Source organism: Notolepis coatsorum (genome assembly GCF_963971535.1).
Source record: "Notolepis coatsorum genome assembly, chromosome: 3".
Taxonomy (NCBI): Eukaryota; Metazoa; Chordata; class Actinopteri; order Aulopiformes; family Paralepididae; genus Notolepis; species Notolepis coatsorum.
In genome coordinates this window covers 209,665,487-209,692,810 of record NC_140167.1, presented here as the reverse complement: position 1 = coordinate 209,692,810, position 27,324 = coordinate 209,665,487, and positions in this window count along the sequence as shown.

The window sequence follows — 27,324 nt, the reverse complement described above, 5'->3', positions numbered from 1 at the left end:
GGGAACCTCCTTTTCACAGATAAACAGCTGTAAGGCCATGGAGTCTAGAAAGAAGGGCATACAATCATTTAAATGTAATTTGTTGTAACCATTGGTTTTGAAAGTAACAAAGGGACAGGTCACTATTTCACACTACTCTCTTAAGAGGAAAGTAACAACACGCTGAACCAATATATAGGGATGCACAGATCCTATACCCAACACCACTATCAGGCTGATACTAGCTACATGTGATCAGTATCGACTACAGGTGGTCTGATCCATTACCACGTTGTCATAAAGCATCCTCCTCCACTAACATCCCAGCAGCAGTGCATGGTGGAGAGGAAGAAGGACAATGTTCCTGCTGATTCTGCTTGATGAGATGTTGGACAAAGGTTTGGACTTTTTATTATATAAGGCTATAAAATAACAAGTGGACATGTTATTCAAGTGGACACTCATTCAGAACGCAGCGGCCCGCCTGATCTCAAATAGAAATGTTCCGATACCATTTTTTCCTTCCCGACCCGATTCCGATACCTAAGCTTTGGGTATCGGCCGATACCGATACTGATCCGATACCAGTGCATACATTAAAAGAAATTATTATATAAATTATAATGATTATAATTTTTTTTACACAGTTAGTTTTATATATACTGTTTTTTAGTAATAACTATAAAGTAATGGTATTTATTCAACAACAGGTGATTGTATAGATTAGTATTAGTATCAGTAATTGAAAACTATCTCAATGAGTTCACCCACGGAAAGGTTGTTGGCACATTAGTTCCACACAGACATTATTCGTTGCTGCACTTGCTTCCACAAGGCTCTGTTCTTTTGTTGTGATTTTTGCACAATAAATATTCAACATTCTCTTTTGAGACTCCGCCTCAGACTCTTATCATTTGGCACTAAAAGCTAAACATTGTCACCGATATGGCTGTCCACAACATGTCATTAATTGTGTACGCGAGGTGGTCGATCAGTGACGACGTTAACGTGAGCTAACGTTAGGTTAGCTAGCATTAGCTACCGGTAGATGGAAAGACTGTAACGTTACTGGTGAAAATGTGATTTAACTTGGAATACTCATTTGCCAACTTGCTGTACTTTGTACTTTACTACCGCAGTGTTGTTGATAAATTATGTCATATGGTATCGGAGCGCAGAATTAGAGGGTACTCGCCGATACCAGCATTTTAGGCAGTATCGGCGGCATTTCCGATACTGGTATCGGTATCGGAACAACTCTAATCTCAAACCTACCGAAGTCGGCCCATGTAACCCCACTTCTCAGGGACTTGCACTGGCTCCTCATTGCTGCACGAATCCGCTTCAAGGCCCTCGACCTGGCATACCGTGCGGCGAAGGGAACCTCTCCCACCTACCTCCGGTCAATGGTCTCCAACTACACACCCTCAAGACCCCTACGCTCTGCTTCTCTGTTTTTCTCCCTTTGGGTTTGAAGAGGCTGGAAGGACAGAGCGTTCTCTTGACCATCTTCACATTTCACTGGGTCTACTGTGATCTTGGAGAGATCAGCTTCTTCCAGCCCTTGATCTAGTTCATCTTTAATCTGCTCTGGGTCCCGGTTTTGGCTGAGTTGTGAGGACAGAGTGTTCTCACCTTCATTTTCATATTTCACAGGTTGTAAGGTCATCTTGGAGCCATCAGCCTCCTCTAGATCTTGACACAGTTCCTCCTGTTTCTCTTTAATCTGGAGGGGCTCTGTGTCCTGGGTTTGGCTGAGCTGTGAGGACTGAGGTTTCTCTTCATCATGTTCACTCTTCACAGAGACAGGAAGCTCCTCTCCCTCCTGACTGATCCAGAGTTCCTCCTGTTCCTCTTTCATCTGTAGGAGCTCTGGCTCCTCCTGGACCAGACTGGGGCTCCTCTCCTGCTGCTCAGGGGGAACCTCCTCTTCACAGATACACAGCTGTAAGGCCATGGAGTCTAGAAAGAAGGGCATACAATCATTTAAATGTAATTTGTTGTAACCATTGCTTTTGAAAGTAACAAAGGGACAGGTCACTATTTCACACTACTCTTGTTACGAAGGATCAGATTAAACCAAATATATATATTTATTAATTGATATATATTGCATAGGATTTGTATATCGTCTGATATCCCTTGTGTATTCTTTGTACATATACAAGGAATATCCCTTTAACCTAGTACAGACCATAATATTTCGTTCTCCTATTGGACAGCGGTCCCTTAGGCGCCACTGCCATACCCCCAAGGTCTAGTTCAAAGTCACCGCCAAGGACATGTCTGGACATGAACGGCTCTGCGCAAGAATACGAGACAGGAATAAGGCTGGTACTAGTTTGTTCGCCTAACGTATAAATACGTCGCAGGTGGATACAGAAGCACTTAGTCTAAAGTTAGAGTTACCCAAGTGAAGCCTCACCCACGATACAACGTGCGGTGAAGTAAGGCCTGTTTGGCCCCAAATAGAGCATTGAGACCGCGTGCGAATTGATAGTTGAAGTATCAGAGTTTAGCGCTGTACCGTCGAGTTCGACCTATTCTATTAATTCAGTAATAGTCTATTTATGTATAGTGTATCGTGCGGCTACCGTTCTACAGTGACCAGCATCACCAACGCTTCCTCGTACCAGCTAGGGTGCTTATCCAGGCTGGGCAGCTTACCCTGGCGCCTTCACCCGAGGAGCCCTAGACGAGGACCGTGTGGACATGCACACTGGATAACCTAACCGACGACTGCATAGCCCTTTTCGGCTGGATTATATTTGCTTTGGTCCTGTAACTGATGGAGCGGAGAATCGCCTACACCCACAATTGTGTGGGATTTACCCTGTGAGGAGCAACGTCGAGCCCGCCTCTCGGACGCCCGAGGCTGGCTAGCTTTCTTCAATGCGGAGCTGCATACCGGAGAATAGCTGTTATTCGTCTGCGGATCAAGAGATTATTGCACCGTCTCCTGTACTTGGAGTCTCCCTATTCTTCGTTGACCCAGACCCTTCGTTACCGACAAATCCTCTCCCCTTGCTGGCCTACAACCGGAGGGACCCTACTATTATCTCCCGCTACCTTACTAGTGTACCATAGATATAATTCCTAAGATACAGGTGGTATTCATTATCTCCTGCGTAATATGCCAATGGACTTACGCTCTTGACTTACTAACGCACATTCTTTGCCTTATAAGCGTGACCCATAATTAAAGTAATGTAACATATTATTATTGCTGTTAATAAATATTAATCTACCCAAGATTTGTGTGGAACTGTGTCATTGTGGAAGTGTTCATCTCATATACCTGTGTACTGTATGGCCAGTAGTAATGTACATAAGACAGTAGTGGTTTAATGATACCATACTTATTTAATACAGTCAGGGAATTGTACCCCTCAGTTACAATTGGTCCTTCGAGCCGGAGGGTAACTAGTGTAATATTAATAATATTAATATTGACATGGCCAATGATGAACACTCCACAAAAGGTTCTCCTAAAATAGATCGCCCGCAGCGCAGACGGCAACCACCTCATTACCTAGAGGACTACGCTGCCCGTCTACTACCTAGCTTTCTACAGACGTTAAACGCGGAAAAAGCGGATAGTAAAAGTATGCCAAACCCTACCGAACAGGCGACCCCGACAGTAGAGACCCTAGTGGGTTCTAACGTAACTGACCAAGCTCACGGGGGGGACCAGGAGGGACTAGACATGACTTTACCCCCCGCCAACGTCAACGAGGTAGTCCCCGGAGAGCTCCAGGATAAAGAAAGCCCTCCGGAGACGGAACCCGACCCACCACCAGAAGAGACGCGCACCCAGGAGACTGACCTCCTCGGTACGCAACCGGAGAACGGATCTCCAACAAGTACTACCAGAAGCCGATCACCTACATCAGCGTCTTCCCCCAGCGAGGCGGACAAGATGCTGGCGCAGGCTTTTATCGCCACCCTGGCAGCCTCAACCGAACGCGATCAGCTCCAAGCACAGACGCTTAGCGAGCGCGAACATTCTTCCATGGAACAAGAACGCTTCCACGCAAAACTCCAAGCGCAAGCCCTTAGTGAACGCGAACACTCTGGGATCGAGCGAGAGCGCTTCCAGGTGCAGCAACGAAGTGATGAAGACCGAATACGCCTAGAGACTAGACGCCTCCAGACGGAAGAGAATATGGAAAGAGACCGCGCCGAAGGCCAGCGCGCCGTAGCCGATGCACAGCGCGGAGCCGCCAATGCACAGCGCGACGAAGCCCAAGCCCAACGCGAAGCAGAGCGCAAACTCGCTCACATCAAGCGCGAAGCCGAGCGCGACCGATTACAAGCGACCATAATGGAGCAACTGATTGCCAGGGTAACCCCCACTCCTTCCGCACGGAGCTCCAGGGCCTCGTCAAGACAAGGGTCTAGGGCACCCTCCCCTACCCGATCAAGCGACCCTGAGCCTGGCCAACAGAGAGAGCCTATACCCCTCTCCGAACCCCTTCCCCGACCGGTCCAAGCAAGACCCAGCAACAGGGAAGAACCGGCCTATGCCGCGGAGAGGCTAAATAGACGATTACAGGATCTAGATGACCTGGCAGAGGAAGAAGAAGAGGGAGAAGAGGAAGGTCAAGCCCAACAGCAGCATCGTACTCCACAGGACCAGGAGGTCCAGTACAGCCCAGACTTTACCCCCGCGGCTCTGCGCTACAGACCCCCGACTCAATTCACGGGTGAGCTTGACGCAAGACCAGCCCCGAGGAACAGCACCTGGGTACACGGGCCTTGGTACCCGGCCGGTACCAGCCCACCACGACACGTAAGAGGAGACTCGCCTAGGAGGCCTCTCCTCCAACGCTCACCGATGTGCCAGCCATCCATGGCATCGTACCTTGGCACACCGACGTTCCCGGACTTCACACACGAGAACAGAGCACAGTACACAGAATTACGAATGTGCTTAGAGACAATGATGTCCGATGTAACAGATGAACCGTACAAGTATGCTATCCTACTCAAGCACCTGAAGGTGCCCAGAGCGCACAATATAGCGCTGGCATATTCTACCTCTACTACCCCATACACAGCGGCTCTAGCAGCCCTCGACCAACGTTATGGACGCATATGGGACTACGTAATACAAGAGATAAGGAATATTGACCGCCTACCCCCAGCCACAGACAATCGCTCACTAGATGACCTGTCTATCAAGGTACAATCCCTGGTAGGGATGCTGGGGGCACAAAAGGAAAAGGGTATGCACGAACTGTACGCGAACTCTAATGTTGAGAGGATATTAGAGAAGCTCCCGCCCGCCCGACAAGAGCGCTTCAGGCGGCAAAGAGACCAAGCTCCAGAGAGGGACCGAGGAGAGCAAACGATGGCCGCAGACTGGTGACCGTCATGCACCAATCCGACTCAGTACCGAGCAGCAAGAGCCACAGTACCCCCTCGATGAAAGAGAAGTGGAAGATCGTATGCCCGTACTGCGAAAAGGAACACTGGCTGTCACACTGTGACACGTTCAAGAAGATGACCGCCGACGAGGTGAGTCAATGGATAAAGTCCAACCGACGCCGTTACCGATGTGCGCGCAGTCACATGGCAGCCGAGTGCCGCTTAAAGAAGAGGTGTAGTCGGTGTGACGGAGCCCACTTGGACGTTTTCCATGACAGTAACAGAAGAAAGCCTGCACCCTCCAGCAGCACAAAGGCAAGTGTTATGTACATTGACCCCGCCAGCAGCGGGGGCGCCCGGGTGCTCTTGAAGGTGGTCCGCGTAACACTGAGTTACGAGAACAATGTCATGGACACCTACGCCGTCCTTGACGACGGGTCAGAGAAGACCCTTCTCCTCGCATCCGCTGCGGCCCAGTTGGGGCTGCGGGGGAGCGAAGACACAATGACGATTCTGACAATAAGAAGAGACCTGAAGACGATCAAGGGCGAGAACGTCTCCTTCACTATCGCAGCAAGCGGGCAGCCAGAGAGACGGTATAGGATCACTAACGCTTTCACCAGCCAAGACATAGGCCTGTCGCAGTACACCTACCCCATCGCCAAGCTGATGGATAAATATGTGCACCTGCGTCAACTACCTATACCGCTCATAGACGGTGCCACCCCGACCCTGCTGATAGGATCCGACCATGCACACCTCATCGTCCCGATGGACCGAGTCCACACTGGGCCCAGAGGCTGTCCAGCAGCAGTCGAGACTCGCTTAGGATGGACACTACAAGGCCCCCTCGCTAGGTCTCCCAACCGAACAGCAGCCACTCGCTGCCTCCACTCCAGAGTGACAGAAGAAGACACCACCCTCCTACAGCACGTCGAGAGACTATGGACATTAGAGACAATGCCCTTTAAGAACGAAAAGAAACACATTCGTTCCAAGGAAGACATTTATGCCATAGCCCTCCTCGAGCGGGGGACAAAGAGAGTCAAAGTCAACGGAGTGATGAGATACGCAACTCCACTCCTGAGGCGAGAGGGTATGCCTACCTTCCACGCCCCAAAAGAAGCGACGGAGCGGTATCTATCGAACACAGAGCGGCGCCTAGCCAGAGACCCCGCTCAAGCTACTGTGTACCGCGCTGAGATTGACAAGCTAATCACAGCGGGACACATAAAGAAAATTTACATTAAAGAGGCCGATCAGACGACCGAATCATAGTACGTGCCGCACCACAAAGTCCACCACAACGGCAAGGATCGTATTGTGTTTAACTGCAGCTACCAGATCGGATCACAAAATCTGAATAAAGAACTCTTGCGCGGCCCAATACTCGGCCCCTCTCTACTAGGCGTGTTGCTACGTTTCCGCCAAGACAAGGTGGCCATCAGCGGCGACATCAAAGGGATGTTCCTGCAGGTGCGACTAGTAGAAGAGGACAAGCCCCTGCTGCGGTTCTTATGGAGAGAGAGGATCGGGGATGAGCAACCATCCATCTATCAATGGGAAGTCCTCCCTTTCGGAACCACATGCAGCCCATGCTGTGCTACGTTCGCACTGCAAAAACACGTCGCAGAGGACCCAGCAGCTGATGAAGAGGTCCGACAAAGTGTAGGAAATAGTTTCTACGTGGACAACTGTCTGCAAAGCGTCTCGACGCCAGAAGAAGCCGAGGCCCTCCTACTCAAGCTCCGCGCCTCCCTGATCAAAGGCGGCTTTGATCTCCGGCAGTGGGCCAGCAGCGACCCTCAAGTATTGCGCAGCCTCTCCCCAGAGGACAAGGCAGCAAGCAGCGAGACCTGGATGGCGACCATCCCAGGAGAAGCCCAAGAAATGACATTAGGACTAGTCTGGCGCTTCAAAACAGACTCGCTCCATTATAAACACACACCCCTGACCAAGGAGCAGGGAAGGTCGACTTCACTACCGACCACAAGACGGAGTGTATACAGAACACTCGCCAGACAATATGACCCGTTGGGATGTATTCTACCTTACACCACCAGGGCAAAGATGATTGTGCGAGCGCTATGGGACAAGGACCAGGGCTGGGACGACCCCATACCCGAACACCTTGCCTCCACATGGAGAGAGTGGGAGACAGAACTCAGCTCGCTCCCAGGTGTCAACATACGCCGCAGCTACTTCCCACCCACAGTGAGGCCAGAGACGTGCCAGATGGACCTGCACGTCTTCAGCGACGCCTCCGAAGTAGCCTACGGTTCGGTGGCCTACTTGCGGGCCCGAGAGGAGGGAGGAGAAATACATACTGCCTTCATCCTGGCTCGCTCAAGAATAGCCCCCCGCAAGCAACAATCTATCCCGCGTCTAGAGCTCTGCGCAGCCCTAGCAGGAGCGCAACTCGCCACGTTAATCCAACGTGAACTCACCATCCCGGTGCAAAGAACAATCCTGTGGTCAGACTCCATGACCGTACTCACATGGATCCAGTCCGATTCGTGCAGATACAAGGTCTTCGTGGGAGTCAGAATCACAGAGATACAAGATTTAACAGAAGCAGCATGCTGGAGGTATGTGGACACAAAACAGAACCCAGCTGACGTCATCACCCGGGGAATGTCCCTGGATGACCTCACCCGTCACAATCTTTATAGTGACGGGCCCGAGTTCCTCAAGCTCCCGGAAGAAGAGTGGCCTACACCCACGCCACGGGAGGCGAGTGAAGAGGAGGCAGAGAAGAAGAAATCTATGTTCTGTGGGTTGACACACACACTCGTCCCCACAGATCCTAACATAGACGACTGCCTCACCCTTGAGAGTGCGCAGATAAAGACATTCCTGTGGCACCACCCAGAGGTTCAGCCCACTACTGACATTACTGCAGCTAACTACGAAGAAGCAGAACTCCTTCTGCTACAGCGAGCCCAGAGAGACTCGTTCCCCGACGAGCTAGACTGTCTGCAGGGATCAAAGCCAGTCCCGTCAGACAGCAGACTGCTCCACTTAGCCCCTGAGAGCGACGCCCATAATCTCATCAGAGTGGGTGGTCGTCTGAGGAGAGCCCCAGACTTACCGGATGATGTCAAGTACCCGATAGTCCTAAACAGCCGACACAAGGTCACAGAGCTTATCATAAAGAAATACAACGAGGACGTGCACCACGCCGGGGCAGAGAGAGTCTTCGCGGAGATCAGACGTCGTTATTGGATACTGCAGGGAAGAGAAGCAGTACGACGCTTTCAGCGGACCTGTCTAGACTGTCGTAAGTGGCGAGCACAGCCCAGTATACCCCGGATGGCTGACCTACCCCCCTGTCGCCTCCGACTCGGCGACAAGCCTTTTCACTCCACCGGTATGGACTGTTTCGGCCCGCTGTATGTAAAGAGAGGAAGAGGGACTGAGAAGCGGTGGGGTATTGTATTCAAATGCATGACCACCCGAGCGATACACATAGAACTCCTTCCAACCATGAGTACGGACTCATTCCCTATGGCCTTCCGGAGATTCACATCGCGGAAAGGAAAACCGTCTATATTATTGTCTGATCACGGGACAAACTTCAAAGGCGGAGAAAGAGAGCTGAGAGAGAGCTTCCAAGCTATGGGCCCAGAACTTAAGACCCACCTCGCTCCCTCTCAGATTGATTTCCAGTTTAATCCCCCGAATGCACCTCACTTCGGTGGAACTTGGGAACGAGAAGTACGTTCAATAAAGACAGCCCTGTACGCCGTGCTTGGGGCCCAGACCGTGGCGGAAGAAGTCCTCACGACAGTCCTCACGGAGATCGAGGGAGTATTGAACTCAAAGCCCCTCAATTACGTCTCAAGTGATGTAGCAGATGTCGACCCAGTCACCCCCAACACTCTCTTGATGGGGCGGCTGGACCCCGCGCTACCACAGACAGTGTACAGGCCTGAAGAAGCGAACGGCCGAAGAATGTGGAGGTACAGTCAAGTATTGGCTGACAAGTTTTGGAACAGTTTCCTCCTCCACTATCTACCATCTCTACAGACCCGCCAGAAATGGGTGAAAGAAAGAGACAATTTGACAGAAGGAACAGTCGTCATGATTATCGACCAGTCACTACCCCGAGCTATGTGGCCGGCCGGCCGCGTAAGCAAAGTGATCACTGGTGCCGACGGAAAGGTCAGAGCGGCAGAAGTGCTCGCCCAAGGGCGGACATACACCCGGCCCGTGGCGAGGCTGATAGAGTTGCCAAGGCTCCCCGACTCTCTCGATGACGACCATGACCCCCTGACTTTGTGAACTGCCCTACCCTCACAACGGACATTGAGTAGCGGACAGTGCGGTTAATCTGACCACTGCTTATCTAATTAGGTGGGACTAATTAGGAGGCGGCTGTTACGAAGGATCAGATTAAACCAAATATATATATTTATTAATTGATATATATTGCATAGGATTTGTATATCGTCTGATATCCCTTGTGTATTCTTTGTACATATACAAGGAATATCCCTTTAACCTAGTACAGACCATAATATTTCGTTCTCCTATTGGACAGCGGTCCCTTAGGCGCCACTGCCATAACCCCAAGGTCTAGTTCAAAGTCACCGCCAAGGACATGTCTGGACATGAACGGCTCTGCGCAAGAATACGAGACAGGAATAAGGCTGGTACTAGTTTGTTCGCCTAACGTATAAATACGTCGCAGGTGGATACAGAAGCACTTATGTAACTGATGGAGCGGAGAATCGCCTACACCCACAATTGTGTGGGATTTACCCTGTGAGGAGCAACGTCGAGCCCGCCTCTCGGACGCCCGAGGCTGGCTAGCTTTCTTCAATGCGGAGCTGCATACCGGAGAATAGCTGTTATTCGTCTGCGGATCAAGAGATTATTGCACCGTCTCCTGTACTTGGAGTCTCCCTATTCTTCGTTGACCCACACCCTTCGTTACCGACAAATCCTCTCCCCTTGCTGGCCTACAACCGGAGGGACCCTACTATTATCTCCCGCTACCTTACTAGTGTACCATAGATATAATTCCTAAGATACAGGTGGTATTCATTATCTCCTGCGTAATATGCCAATGGACTTACGCTCTTGACTTACTAACGCACATTCTTTGCCTTATAAGCGCGACCCATAATTAAAGTAATGTAACATATTATTATTGCTGTTAATAAATATTAATCTACCCAAGATTTGTGTGGAACCGTGTCATTGTGGAAGTGTTCATCTCATATACCTGTGTACTGTATGGCCAGTAGTAATGTACATAAGACAGTAGTGGTTTAATGATACCATACTTATTTAATACAGTCAGGGAATTGTACCCCTCAGTTACAACTCTCTTAACAGGAAAGTAACAACACGCTGAACCAATATATAGGGATGCACAGATCCTATACCCAACACCACTATCAGGCTGATACTAGTAGCTACATGTGATCAGTATCGACTACAGGTGGTCTGATCCATTACCACGTTGTCATAAAGCATCCTCCTCCACTAACATCCCAGCAGCAGTGCATGGTGGAGAGGAAGAAGGACAATGTTCCTGCTGATTCTGCTTGATGAGATGTTGGACAAAGGTTTGGAGTTTTTATTATATAAGGCTATAAAATAACAAGTGGACATGTTATTCAAGTGGACACTCATTCAGAACGCAGAGGCCCGCCTGATCTCAAATAGAGATGTTCCGATACCATTGTTTCCTTCCCGACCCGATTCCGATACCTAAGCTTTGGGTATCGGCCGATACCGATACTGATCCGATACCAGTGCATACATTAAAAAAAAATTATATAAATTATATATATATATATATTTTTTTTACACAGTTAGTTTTATATATACTGTTTTTTAGTAATAACTATAAAGTAATGGTATTTATTCAACAACAGGTGATTGTATAGATTAGTATTAGTATCAGTAATTGAAAACTATCTCAATGAGTTCACCCACGGAAAGGTTGTTGGCACATTAGTTCCACACGGACATTATTCGTTGCTGCACTTGCTTCCACAAGGCTCAGTTTTTTTGTTGTGATTTTTGCACAATAAATATTCAACATTCTCTTTTGAGACTCCGCCTCAGACTCTTATCATTTGGCACTAAAAGCTAAACATTGTCACCGATATGGCTGTCCGCAACATGTCATTAATTGTGTACGCGAGGTGGTCGATCAGTGACGACGTTAACGTGAGCTAATGTTAGGTTAGCTAGCATGAGCTACCGGTAGATGGAAAGATTAACTTTACTGGTGAAAATGTGATTTAACTTGGAATACTCATTTGCCAACTTGCTGTACTTTGCTTGCAGGTCAGCAGCCATTATTGCTGGATTATGAATAGCCCCAACTTTAGCCAAGGTAACGTTAAAGCTAAAACTTTAACGTTAGTCAACGCTAGCTTTCGGTTAGCTGTTTAATGCTAATAACACCACCAAGCGAACCCATCAGAGCTCCCCGTCAACAGCGCTCTGTCGGGACGATGGCAACGTATCTGGAAAGTATCTGCTGTTAAAATGTTCATGCTTCATCTATTTGTGCGAGACACAGGCTTATTCAATTTAAGATTGTACATCGGCTACATATATCCAAACTCAAACTGTCAAAAATGTTCCCTGAGGTTAGTCCTACTTGTAACAGATGCAAACAAGCCCCGGCCGGACTGTACCACACATTTTGGTCATGTCCTAGCTTAGCAGACTTCTGGTCGTCCATATTTAAGCTCTACTCAGACCTGGCAGGTCGGGTACTGGAACCGTGTCACTTCCTGGGTTTTTCTGGTGTTCTCTCCGACGACTTACATCGACCAAAAGCACAACTGAACTGCATCGCTTACTCCTCCCTTCTAGCAAGACGTCTCATTCTTATGAACTGGAAAGATGAACATCCTCCCTCATTTGGCAGGTGGATTTGCGATGTAATGTACCATTTAAAAGTTGAAAAGATTAAATATACTTTACGGGATCAAGTGGGAAATTTGATGTGGTGTGGCCCTTTATCTCGTATGTGGAACGGTTGACTACGTCTCTCACCTCCTGAAACAAGGACACTGTATAGGAACGACTCTGTAACACGAAATACTCTGAGAACTTTTTATTTGAATTTTTTATCTTTTCTTTTATTCATATATATATATATATATATATATATCCTATATATATATACATATATGTTTTTATTTTTATTTTTTAATCTAATTATTATTATATATAATGATATATATATATTATTATTAGATATTATGTTATGTATATTATTATTATATATTATATATTATTATTATATATATATATATTTCTTTCTAAAAAAAATTTGGTGTTGATCTGGTTTATTTTTTAAATTTTAAATTTGTTTATGTCTTTTGTCGATAAGTGTATGTATGTCACGTTCGTATTGTCTACTGTAATGTCTAAAAAAACGAATAAAAATATATATATAAAAAAAATGACAAAGGCATTGACACTTTAATTCACGGTCGGTTAAAAACACGTTTGTTTTATAATGCTCACTCAGCAGACCGCAGTGTTGTTGATAAATTACGTCATATGGTATCGGAGCGCAGAATTAGAGGGTACTCGCCGATACCGATACCAGCATTTTAGGCAGTATCGGCGGCATTTCCGATACTGGTATCGGAACAACTCTAATCTCAAACCTACCGAAGTCGGCCCATGTAACCCCACTTCTCAGGGACCTGCACTGGCTCCTCATTGCTGCACGAATCCGCTTCAAGGCCCTCGACCTGGCATACCGTGGGGCAAAGGGAACCGCTCTCGCCTACCTCCGGTCAATGGTCTCTAACTACACACCCTCAAGACCCCTACGCTCTGCATCTTCTGGCCGCCTCAGACCTACTCCTATCCGAGCTCCGGGAGGGTCATCAAAGAGAAGTCGCCTATTCTCAGTCCTTGCCCCACAATGGTGGAATGAACTACCCACCCCAGTTAGGACAGCCGAAACCTGTCCAATCTTTCACCGTCGACTAAAGACGCACTTCTTCAACCATTATCTGAAAAAAAATAAAAAATAATAATAAATCAATAAAATCTAACCCTAATTAACCTTACCGTCATGCACTTGTCCTAATAAACTAACATACACTGTAGCACTCAACACTTTGATGAACATTGTTACTCAGCTGATAGAGTTGTACCCTTCCTGATGACTTGTCGTACAGAACTTGTAAGTCGCTTTGGATAAAAGCTTCAGCTAAATTACTAAATGTAATGGTACACTACCTACACTGCCTTCTGTATTGTTGTTGAATGATGTTTCTCAGTTATCAACCTCTGTACATGTAAAGAGACAAATTTTGTCCGGTCTTACGGCTGCCAAAAAGTTGATAGCGTCATGCTGGATTCAACCGGATAAAATGTGCCGGAAGGTATGGGTTCTTACCTATCTCGATGTGATTTATCTAGAGATATCCACTGCACGAATTTTAGGTGTTAATGAAGCCAGCATAGCAGTCTGGGTAGCTGTGGTGGAGAAGATAAAGGGAAGCATATAAACTTGTAATTTTCTGATGTTAAATGAAATAGTGGATGTATAGTCCAAGTGGGGGTCCTGAGGGGGGGGTGGAGGGGGAGGGAAGGGGAAGGAAAGAGCGAGGAAGAGCGAGCATGTATTGTATTTATTATTTTTATGTCTTTTAATCTACATTTATTTTGATTTAATTACTGGACAGTCATTATTATTATTATTTCTGTCATTGTCCTGTGATTTATGATCAATTATTACTGTTACTGTATTGTTTGTCTAGTTTCATGTTAAAAAAGAAAAAAAAAACATTTGTTAAAAAATAAATGTAATGGTACACAGAAGCCACGGTTCGGTACGTACCTCGGTATTGGTGTCACGGTTTGGTATGAGTTTGGTACAACAGGAAAAAAATATTTATAATTATTATTATACATTTATAATAATAATAATAATAATAATTATTATTATTATTATTAAATAGAATCATATTCTATAGGCTTGCTGTGGTAGTCAGTGATACTGGTGTCATTCTGTGTTCAGGCATCCAGTAAATGAATTGCCTACTGCCCCCTTAACAACTTATGCAACAACTTAGTTTCAGTTTCACTTGTAGAGAGGATTTAACTTAACGTGAAGCCGAGACTGAAGAAGACTAGAGAACAGATGACATGTTACACAACAATGGCAGAGGATTTATCTATATTTTGGATTTAAACTAGGGATGCACCGATATGAAAATTGGCCACCGACACCGATACCGATTGTTCAACTAACACTATCGGCCGATACCGATACCGATATTTGTATATAAGTATTTGTAATTTTTTTTTTATTTTTTTTTTATTCTTTTTTTTTTAATGAAACGACTGTATATTTGTATGTGTATGTTTGTATTTGTAGGCCTCTTTACTTACTTAAAAAAAGGAAACATCAAGAAATATGTTTATGGTATCACTATCTCTCTCCCAGTATCGTCTGGCGGCCTGCAGAAGGATACTATTTTCTCAACCAGAGCTTTCAACCAATGCAATGGAACCATTCTGGCGGCCTGCAGCGGGATACTATTCTCTCAACCAGAGCTTTCAACCAATGCAATGGAACCATTTTGATTGACAGTCGATTCGGCCAATTACGCCACACCGCTAGCACCCACCTCCTGCTGTCCTTACCACCAATCGGCAAGCGTTTATTCATTTTCTACTTTCGGGCATGCCGCCATTGTTCTGTTTGCGACTCACTCGAGAGCACAACAAACTTAACGGAGCTTATACGTTAGCTGCCCGGCCCGCCGACCAGCGCTCCACAGCATGACCAAATGAGACATAATGATTTTACTGCAACAAATGTTATAATAAAACAAAGCCTTTCTATACATTTGTCTGGTTGAAAACTTTATTAACAGATTGCAGAATGGGTAGTTGGGTACGGAATGAGCAACGGAATGGAACTCAGCTATGAACGGACTAATGGAGTAATGCCTTGTTTACTGCTATCTTCGGGTAAATAATATGCTTGTTATTGAACGTGTAACACTAACTATATAACGTTAATGCCACAAAACGACTGTTTGTGTCATTTTAACAGCAGATACTTTCTTAAATGCCATCTTCCCGAGAGAGGGTGTTGACGGGGAGTTGTGTTATTAATAGTAGGGATGCCCCGATCACGTTTTTTGCCACCGATACCGATCACCGATCGTCGTGAGCCATATCGGCCGATACCGATCCGATACCGATCGTTTTTGATTAAAAAGAAATTAAAAATTATTTTATATAATTTTTTTTTTTTTTTAATAAAATATATATATTATATAATTAGACTTGTACTTGTATTATCTGACTGCGAGACATCGCCACCACGCAACAAGTCAAAATGCTCGCTATCTGCAAACAGCTCCACTGTCTGTGTGTACTCTAGTAGCCCTAGCTCAAAAAAGGATTCTCCGGCGCTGCAGCTGGATGCATCTCCGTCTGAGTCGCGTAGTTGATGATGTCACACACAGACTAAGATGTCAACAGAACACACAGAGCCTGGTGGATGCATGAAGCGATATAAATAAACCAATAGCCAATAAATGTGAAGTTATCTTTGAACCCCTGTTGTCAAGCATCGTTAATATAACCCCTTTCCTCACTAATGGAACTGGTTTTGTGGACTCGCTGACGGTGCTTTGAGCGTTTCCAGGATTAGCAGCTAACGCTAATTAGCTTAGTAACGTTATGCTTTGGTCATTTCACATTCAGCAAGCCCTCAGCTCGAATACGCATTCAATCAATGTTATAAGACATTGATATCAGGAGCTATCTGTAGCTACTGCTAGCCGGCTAGATGACGTTAAGACAACTATTTAGTTCAATCGGACATTTCGTTTTGAACCGTGAACTAACGTCAGCTAACGCAAGCTAACGGAGATATCAACATGGGCTACTGGACTTCCTGGGGCATTTGTTGATATCCGGAGCTATCAGTAGCTAGCCGGCTAAATACCGTTAGACAATGCCTACTAAAAGTGAATAGTTGACTGGGTAATTTTGTTTAAACAGTAACGATAGCTAGGTAGCTAACGTTAGCTCAGGTCGAATGCACTATCTGACTCAGCAGAGGAGGTCCGCCTCCTCTGTGTTTACAAACTCTACACGGGTACGGGCGGGGCTAGGGAGGAGGAGCAGTTTGCAGGTCCTGTGCGTCTGAGACAAGCGAGTGAGATATCCACTTGATCAGTTTCCGCGATCGGCGAATATGACTAATTATCGGAATTCCCCGATCGCATATTTATACTGATTATCGGCCGATAACGATCGGTGGCCGATCGATCGGGGCATCCCTAATTAATAGCATTGAACAGCTAATCGAAAGCTAGCGTTAACTATTGTTAAAGGTTTAGCCATAACGTTACCTTGGCTAAAGTTGGGGCTATTCATAATCCAGCAATAATGGCTGCAGACCTGCAAGCAAAGTACAGCAAGTTGGCAAAGGAGTATTCCAACGCAAATCACATTTTCACCAGTAACGTTAGTCTTGCATCTCCCGGTAGCTAATGAACGGACTCGGAGTAATGCCATGCTGCTATGGGTAATAATAATATGCTGATGTTATTGTCCGTGTAACACTAACTATATAACGTTAATGCCACAAAACGAATGCCTTGTTAATCATAAAGTAACTTTGATGCAGTAGCTTGTGTGTGACGTGTGGGGGACGGCGGGCGTTGTGCAGGTAGGTCGCAAGTGAATTTTTTTTTTGCCTTTTGACGCTACAAAAATTTATGGTTATTTATCGGCGGCTGCTATCGGCACATTTGAGCTTATCGGCCGATAGGCCGATAGCAGTCAACAAGGCACTTATCGGCCGATACCGATACCCGACCGATATATCGGTGCACCCCTAATTTAAACACAGTAGCAGAAACTTTTTTTAAATTTTTTTTATCGGCTGTGCCTGTGAGACTAAGTCTGCGAGAGAAAGAAGCGTGTGTGTTTGTGTGTGTCCATTGGTTAACATTATTGGGCGAACAAGAAAACTAAAGGAAACTGTAAAATTGCAATGACCCTGCTGTGTTACAATAAACATTAATAATTCATTCATGGTTTTGTTTTAGGGACAGCTAGCTGTACTAGACTAGTAAACAGGAGGGGAGGAGGGGAGAAGCGACCCAGTGCAGTGTCAGTGTTGTTCTGTCCGCTTGTCATCGATCGTGCCTTCTTTACAAGCTTCAACGTTTTATTCATCATCTACATTTGGCCATACAAGCTTAATATTCAACATTAAAGATCAGTGTAAGCCAGTGTAAAGTAAAGATATTGAGCATAGATTTGTAAAATGTGCTCCCCCTAGTTTCACCTAGTGGTATGAGACGTATTCTTCGTATGGCTGCGCGTGCCGCATCGTGACGCACGTACCGTAAATTCGCGGGACGAATACACATACCGTTACACCCCTAGTACATGTACACCTCCAATACTGTACATGTACACACATGTATACCTCTGATACTGTACATTTACACACAACTACAGGTACACCTCCAATACTGTACATGTACACACATGTATACCTCTGATACTGTACATTTACACACAACTACACGTACACCTCCAATACTGTACATGTACACACAACTACATGTACACCTCCAATACTGTACATGTAGCTAAGAAAAGGCAAGGGAATCTAGAAAGGAAAACTGAGGATTTCGAGGTAAGGAGACTAAGGAGGAGAAAGAGACGTAAAGGAGGGGACAGGGACTGCTTACTCTTACAGAGAGAGACGTAAAGGAGGGGACAGGGACTGCTTACTCTTACAGAGAGAGACGTAAAGGAGGGGACAGGGACTGCTTACTCTTACAGAGAGAGACGTAAAGGAGGGGACAGGGACTGCTTACTCTTACAGAGAGAGACGTAAAGGAGGGGACAGGGACTGCTTACTCTTACAGAGAGAGACGTAAAAGAGGGGACAGGGACTGCTTACTCTTACAGAGAGAGACGTAAAGGAGGGGACAGGGACTGCTTACTCTTACAGAGAGAGACGTAAAGGAGGGGACAGGGACTGCTTACTCTTACAGAGAGAGACGTAAAGGAGGGGACAGGGACTGCTTACTCTTACAGAGAGAGACGTAAAGGAGGGGACAGGGACTGTTTACTCTTACATAGCGCTTTTAAAACGCCCGGGCTCCGGTTCAAGCTCCAGCTCCGTTCTGAACCCTCTGAACCCTGGTGCCATCTGGCGAACCACCCCGCGTTTACACCCATTTAAGCAGAACCAACATTCCACCGTCTCCGTCATCAATGGGGGCGTTAACCAGGCGGAGGTAAAAATAATGCGTGGAGAGCGAGCCTCAACGCGCGAGCACACACAAAAGCACACACACGCACTGTATACGTTTGAAATGAATCGTTCCAGCAAAGTAGGCTTCTATTATTCTAATTACTGTTTTAATGGGTATCACAGTAGTAAGTCCTACTGTAGAACATGACATATTAGCATGACATCTGATTTACTAATGCCAATAATAAACGACAACCGCAATTGGCACTTGAAAAGGGTAAATAATGGTCAGTTGCAATTCATGGCAGCCCGTTTAGCTCAGCAGGTTAGTTTCCCTGCCTGTGGACCGAAAGGTCCCGAGTTTGAATCTTGGTAACTTTTTTTTCTTTTTCTGTAACGTTAATTAATTTATACACTGGTGTCCCAAAAAGGACAATAACACTACACTACCTTATGCATACTGCACCTTATGTGAAAACTGTGATACTGTATATTTCAGTTAGTTAGATAGTAAATTATATTGATTTATTTGTTTACACTGCTTGTGTAGTTTTTACTACCTGTACCCCCCCCCCCCCCCATCCCCCATGCTGCTATGATGCCTGCATTTCCCCAAGGGGATCAATAAAGGAATATCTTATCTTATCAACCAGAGTGTATAAATTAATTAACGTTAGAAAAAAAAAGAATTTACCAAGATTGGAACTCGGGACCTTTCGCTCCACACGCATGGAAACTAACCTCCCGAGCTAAACGGGCTGCCATGAATTGTGACTGACTAATCCATTATTTACCCTTTTCAAGTGCCAATTGCGGTTGTCGTTTATTATTGGCATTAGTAAATCAGATGTAATGCTAATAGCCATGTTCTACAGTAGGACTTACTACCGTGATACCCATTAAAACAGTAATTAGGATAATAGAAGCCTACTTTGCTGGAACGATTCATTTCAAACGTATACAGCGTGTGTGTGCATGTATTCTTTTGTGTGTTGGCTCTCGCGCTGACTCGCTACTACTCGTCTTCACAGCCCACTATGACACGCCCACTGATGATGTCACGGTTCGCAAGGAAAAACCAACTATTTTCCGGTGCCAGCTGAGCACCGATTTGTCACGTTCTGAACCAATTAATCCCGGTCTGAACGCGCCGGCCGGTGCGAGATTACGTTTGGGAACCGGCTCCAGCACGGAGCCTTGCTGGTGTAAAAGGGCTAACAGAGAGACGTAAAGGAGGGGACAGGGACTGCTTACTCTTACAGAGAGACGTAAAGGAGGGGACAGGGACTGCTTACTCTTACAGAGAGAGACGTAAAGGAGGGGACAGGGACTGCTTACTCTTACAGAGAGACGTAAAGGAGGGGACAGGGACTGCTTACTCTTACAGAGAGACGTAAAGGAGGGGACAGGGACTGCTTACTCTTACAGAGAGACGTAAAGGAGGGGACAGGGACTGCTTACTCTTACAGAGAGAGACGTAAAGGAGGGGACAGGGACTGCTTACTCTTACAGAGAGACGTAAAGGAGGGGACAGGGACTGCTTACTCTTACAGAGAGAGAGAGAGAGACATAGAGGAGGGGACAGGGACTGCTTACGCTTACAGAGAGACGTAAAGGAGGGGACAGGGACTGCTTACTCTTACAGAGAGAGACGTAAAGGAGGGGACAGGGACTGCTTACTCTTACAGAGAGACGTAAAGGAGGGGACAGGGACTGCTTACAGAGAGAGACATAAAGGAGGGGACAGGGACTGCTTACTCTTACAGAGAGAGACGTAAAGGAGGGGACAGGGACTGTTTACTCTTACAGAGAGAGACGTAAAGGAGGGGACAGGGACTGCTTACTCTTACAGAGAGAGACGTAAAGGAGGGGACAGGGACTGCTTACTCTTACAGAGAGACGTAAAGGAGGGGACAGGGACTGCTTACTCTTACAGAGAGAGACGTAAAGGAGGGGACAGGGACTGCTTACTCTTACAGAGAGACGTAAAGGAGGGGACAGGGACTGCTTACTCTTACAGAGAGACGTAAAGGAGGGGACAGGGACTGCTTACTCTTACAGAGAGAGACGTAAAGGAGGGGACAGGGACTGCTTACTCTTACAGAGAGAGACGTAAAGGAGGGGACAGGGACTGCTTACTCTTACAGAGAGACGTAAAGGAGGGGACAGGGACTGCTTACTCTTACAGAGAGATGTAAAGGAGGGGACAAGGACTGCTTACTCTTACAGAGAGACGTAAAGGAGGGGACAGGGACTGCTTACTCTTACAGAGAGAGACGTAAAGGAGGGGACAGGGACTGCTTACTCTTACAGAGAGACGTAAAGGAGGGGACAGGGACTGCTTACTCTTACAGAGAGAGACGTAAAGGAGGGGACAGGGACTGCTTACTCTTACAGAGAGAGACGTAAAGGAGGGAACAAGGACAGCTTACTCTTACAGAGAGAGACATAAAAGAGGGGACAGGGACTGCTTACTCTTACAGAGAGAGACGTAAAGGAGGGGACAGGGACTGCTTACTCTTACAGAGACGTAAAGGAGGGGACAGGGACTGCTTACTCTTACAGAGAGAGACGTAAAGGAGGGGACAGGGACTGCTTACTCTCACAGAGAGAGAGAGACGTAGAGGAGGGGACAGGGACTGCTTACTCTTACAGAGAGACGTAAAGGAGGGGACAGGGACTGCTTACTCTTACAGAGAGAGACGTAAAGGAGGGGACAGGGACTGCTTACTCTTACAGAGAGACGTAAAGGAGGGGACAGGGACTGCTTACAGAGAGAGACATAAAGGAGGGGACAGGGACTGCTTACTCTTACAGAGAGAGAGACGTAAAGGAGGGGACAGGGACTGCTTACTCTTACAGAGAGAGACGTAAAGGAGGGGACAGGGACTGCTTACTCTTACAGAGAGAGACGTAAAGGAGGGGACAGGGACTGCTTACTCTTACAGAGAGAGACGTAAAGGAGGGGACAGGGACTGCTTACTCTTACAGAGAGAGACGTAAAGGAGGGGACAGGGACTGCTTACTCTCACAGAGAGACGTAAAGGAGGGGACAGGGACTGCTTACTCTTACAGAGAGAGACGTAAAGGAGGGGACAGGGACTGCTTACTCTTACAGAGAGAGACGTAAAGGAGGGGACAGGGACTGCTTACTCTTACAGAGAGAGACATAAAAGAGGGGACAGGGACTGCTTACTCTTACAGAGAGAGACGTAAAGGAGGGGACAGGGACTGCTTACTCTTACAGAGAGAGACGTAAAGGAGGGGACAGGGACTGCTTACTCTTACAGAGAGAGACGTAAAGGAGGGGACAGGGACTGCTTACTCTTACAGAGAGAGACGTAAAGGAGGGGACAGGGACTGCTTACTCTTACAGAGAGACGTAAAGGAGGGGACAGGGACTGCTTACTCTTACAGAGAGAGACGTAAAGGAGGGGACAGGGACTGCTTACTCTTACAGAGAGAGACGTAAAGGAGGGGACAGGGACTGCTTACTCTTACAGAGAGACGTAAAGGAGGGGACAGGGACTGCTTACTCTTACAGAGAGAGACGTAAAGGAGGGGACAGGGACTGCTTACTCTTACAGAGAGACGTAAAGGAGGGGACAGGGACTGCTTACTCTTACAGAGACGTAAAGGAGGGGACAGGGACTGCTTACTCTTACAGAGAGACGTAAAGGAGGGGACAGGGACTGCTTACTCTCACAGAGAGAGACGTAAAGGAGGGGACAGGGACTGCTTACTCTTACAGAGACGTAAAGGAGGGGACAGGGACTGCTTACTCTCACAGAGAGAGACGTAAAGGAGGGGACAGGGACTGCTTACTCTTACAGAGAGAGACGTAAAGGAGGGAACAGGGACTGCTTACTCTTACAGAGAGAGACGTAAAGGAGGGGACAGGGACTGCTTACTCTTACAGAGAGAGACGTAAAGGAGGGGACAGGGACTGTTTACTCTTACAGAGAGAGACGTAAAGGAGGGGACAGGGACTGCTTACTCTTACAGAGACGTAAAGGAGGGGACAGGGACTGCTTACTCTCACAGAGAGACGTAAAGGAGGGGACAGGGACTGCTTACTCTTACAGAGAGAGACGTAAAGGAGGGGACAGGGACTGCTTACTCTTACAGAGAGAGACGTAAAGGAGGGGACAGGGACTGCTTACTCTTACAGAGAGACGTAAAGGAGGGGACAGGGACTGCTTACTCTTACAGAGAGAGAGACGTAAAGGAGGGGACAGGGACTGCTTACTCTTACAGAGAGAGAGACGTAAAGGAGGGGACAGGGACTGCTTACTCTTACAGAGAGACGTAAAGGAGGGGACAGGGACTGCTTACTCTTACAGAGAGAGACGTAAAGGAGGGGACAGGGACTGCTTACTCTTACAGAGAGAGACGTAGAGGAGGGGACAGGGACTGCTTACTCTTACAGAGAGAGACGTAAAGGAGGGGACAGGGACTGCTTACTCTTACAGAGAGATACGTAAAGGAGGGAACAGGGACTGCTTACTCTCACAGAGAGAGACGTAAAGGAGGGGACAGGGACTGCTTACTCTTACAGAGAGAGACGTAAAGGAGGGGACAGGGACTGCTTACTCTTACAGAGAGAGACGTAAAGGAGGGGACAGGGAGAACATAGTCATTGATTTAGTTTAGGGTGAGCTAAAATTAGCCGCGGAGCTATCGCTAGCTAACGTGAGCTAACGCTATTTAATCAAGCTCACAAAGATAGATAAACAGCTGACAGCGGATAGTACAGGTACAAATACAATAAAACAGCGGGTGGGGACTGTTGTGTAAACCTTGTACTCTTTAGTTCACATATAATAAGAGCCGGATTGTTTATTTACTAAGTATCTACTCTGAGTCCGTCAGACAGGAAGTACCATGGTGCAACATACAAATGTGTCCGTGTAGCAACACAAGCCAATACCTACAGGACAGGGGCCCGGGGAGGGAGCTCTGTGTGTGTGTGTGTGTGTGTGTGTGTGTGTGTGTGTGTGTGTGTGTGTGTGTGTGTGTGTGTGTGTGTGTGTGTGTGTGTGTGTGTGTGTGTGTGAGACAGAAGTCAGAGGAATAACGACTGTTATTCAATAGATTAAATTAGTTTAAGAATAAAAAAATAAATACATTTTAAGAGAATCTCAAATACATTATTTTATTTAAGTGTAGGCTATAGTTAATGTTTTATTTTTTACAGTTTTTGTATTTTTCTGACATGGTAAATGGCTGCTTTTTTATATAGCGCTTTTATCCAAAGCGCTTTACAATTTGTTCCTTACATTTTACCCAATCACTCACACATTCACACAACGACGGCGCAGGCAACCATGCAAGGTGCCAACCTACTCATCGGGAGCAGTTAGGGGTTAAGTGTCTTGCTCAAGGACACATCGACACGCTGCCCGGGAGGAGCGGGAATCGAACCGGGAACCTCCGGATTCCCAGACGACTGCTCTACCTCCCGAGCCACTGTCGCCCCTGACATGGGGGCTCAACAATAAATGACAATCATAAATGTCAAGTTGCATGTTGTTATTCTAACCAGCTTAGTTCTGTTGCATTTCCAATTTATTTATTTAAATTATAAATTGATCAGGTATCGATAAGAGAATCGATAAAGAATCGAATCGATAAGCAGAATCGATAATGGAATCGTATCGATAAAATCCTATCAATTCCCATCCCTACCCACAAGTGAAACATTAGGGACAATAGAGCTACTGTGGGAAGGCTGGCAGCCTAAGTCAAGCTTAGTAGCCCCTCCAACTAGAACGGTGTCACATGAAAAAACAGCACCTCTCATAGCATCCTTCCCACACTCCTCCTCCAATTCGTTCGTGGCCTCAGCCACCGTACAGGCTGGGAAGACCTTGAGACACTGCGCTGCCATATCATCTCCTGTCACATGCTTCTCCGGCACTCCTGTCAACTCTGGTTTCACCACCGGGCCTAACGCAAAACCACAATCAAGAGAATCATTATGCAGAGGTACATCCACAGTGTGCTTTCCAAAATTCTCAACAGGTACACCTTTTAATTCAACAAAGAATGTGTCAAGTGTAATGTCCCAAGTCGAAGTATCAACAACATCACTTTTGTCCTTTGACATTTCTCGTGCCACAGCACACACAGGAAACACTCATGGATGTTTCTGTGCCAGCTCATTAGAGACCTCAGAAACCACAGGAATGGGAGTTACAACCGGAGTAGCCAGCACTTTGTCACCAGCCAAATCATTCCCTAGAATGAAGGACACCCCCTTTATGGGAATGTGAGAACATACCCCCACAACAACATTGCCTGATACTAAGGGAGAATTGAGCGTGACCTCATGCAAAGGTGCATCCACAAATCCACCCCCAAAGCCCCGAACAACGACATCGGAATGCAAAGAAGAGTTTTCTGAAAACGGCAAAACCCCCTCCAGAATGAGGGACTGAAAAGCACCGGTATCTCTCCAAATTGTTATAGCCTGTTTGGACTCTAGTGCATTAGTCAGGGAAACAAATCCATTCATCATAAACCTTGAGGAACCCTCGAGCTCTTTGTCCACACGTTTGATACTTTCCCCATCCCCATCTAACGTTGGCATAGGCGTCCTGCATATGGTTTCTACCAGAGCCACGGTTCTGACATTTTTCTGCTCAAGCACCGGGCATCCAGCAACGATATGACTAGGGATGCACGATAATGATTTTTTGACACCGATACCGATAACTTTATGCTCCTCAAGCCGATAACCGATTGTATTGTATTATATATTTTTTTTTAAATGTATATTCCCGTAGTTTTGCCCTAACCAGATTTATCATGACACAACAAGCGTTACTACTATGAACAAAACAAAGCCAAGACAACAGTTTTGACTGATAAAGTGACCATATTTATTTTTCAAAATAAATATAATTTGAATCAGAAAATTCACAATCTGTCAATAACTTGTAAACATAACACTGCAAAATGTAAACATTTGCCAAAGTGAGGTTCATCACTCAGTGATGTAAAAATAAAATAAAGGCCTCTAGAACTTATGCAAATCTTTGCATAGGCCTGGGATTCAAATTAAATACTGGCAGTCAGATATGTCTCTATGTAAAGTATACAATTACAAACAAACTAAAAAAGTGCATTCCTCACAGTATCAAAAACAAATAAGCTACTGAAACAAGTTCCACACAGTAACAAACAGTAATTTTACAGAACAAAGGGTTAATATTACTTGTAAATAATAATCAATATAAATGACTGAGTGAACCCTTTTTTTTCACTAAACAACTAAAGCATTGAGGTTTCAAACTTTCAATTGTTTTAATTTTTTTTCTCAAAGAGGGAGAGAGAGAGAGAGAGAGAGAGAGAGAGAGAGAGGGGGGGGGGGAGAGAGCGAGACAGAGATTAATGTTTGACCCTGTTATTATTATTTTTTTGGTAACTCTACTGTTTTTTTAAATTCTGGTTGGATCAGTGGTAGATTTTTTTTAATGAAGATTAGCATCTCTTCTTGCATGCGAGTCGGTTCCTTTGCTCGGTCATCAAGTGACCATATTTATTTTTCAAAATAAATATAATTTGAATCAGAAAATTCACAATCTGTCAATAACTTGTAAACATAAACATAACACTGCAAAATGTAAACATTTGCCAATTGCCATAGTGAGGTTCATCACTCAGTGATGTAAAAATAACATTTTTGAGTTAGAGCACAGGGTTTTGGTGTTGGTTACACATAGGTTGCGTACCCATGAGCCAGGGTCGTAACAAGGTTGTATAATAGTATATACGTCCAAATCATGTTGTTTTTTCGAGTTATTTCCACCGATCGATGTTCACTGTGTGAAGACGGAGTCTCTCTAGCATTAGCGAGTGCCCGGACCACATATGGAGTGAGTCCTGCCGGGTCAAAGGTTGATATCCGGTTTTGATCTGCCGATCGGCCACCAGATGGCGCTCTTGAACCGCTAGAGGGTTGAGAGGAGATCAGCACTGTGTGTCAAGGGCTCCGGAGGGGAAATATGATTCCGATCACAGATTTTTGAAATATTGATATCAAAGACGAGTTACGGCGTCTTCGGCGGAATGAGCATGGCTAGGAATGACGCCTAAACTCGTCATTGGCGATTAAAGTGTTAAGGGGATGCAGACCAGAGAAATACTTTCGTCTTGTTTACATCAGGGTCCCCCATTTTCAATTCATCATAACATATGACATTTCTTAAAAAAAAAAAATGTGGATCAAATTTAATTTATTACCTTTTTTCAACTGCAAAGTAAAACTGTCAACATGTTTTATCTAATAAAATAAAGTTCAGTCTGTTCATCTCACTTCAATCATTTTTATTGCAGAACATGGTATTTTCTCAAGCAAACGGATGTAAACACTGTAATCTATGTTGCATGTACCTGACAAACTGAACTGTTTGTATTACAGTCATATTCCAACTTAACTGAATGCACGTGTGTGTGTGTGTGTGGACTACTGTACTATTACAGGTATTGAAATGAACAATGCAACTTCCTTATACAAAAAAAAAATCTTTTAATGAATAATTAAATATCAATATTGAGGGAAATGAGTATTGAAACCGCTTTAAATATTCAGAATCGATATGTATCGAAAAATCGATATTTTTACCCAACACTAGCAGATATCGCTGTATATTGAGGCAAAACAGAATTATATATACAGTATATATTGAGGCAAAACAGAATTATATATACAGTATATATTGAGGCAAAAC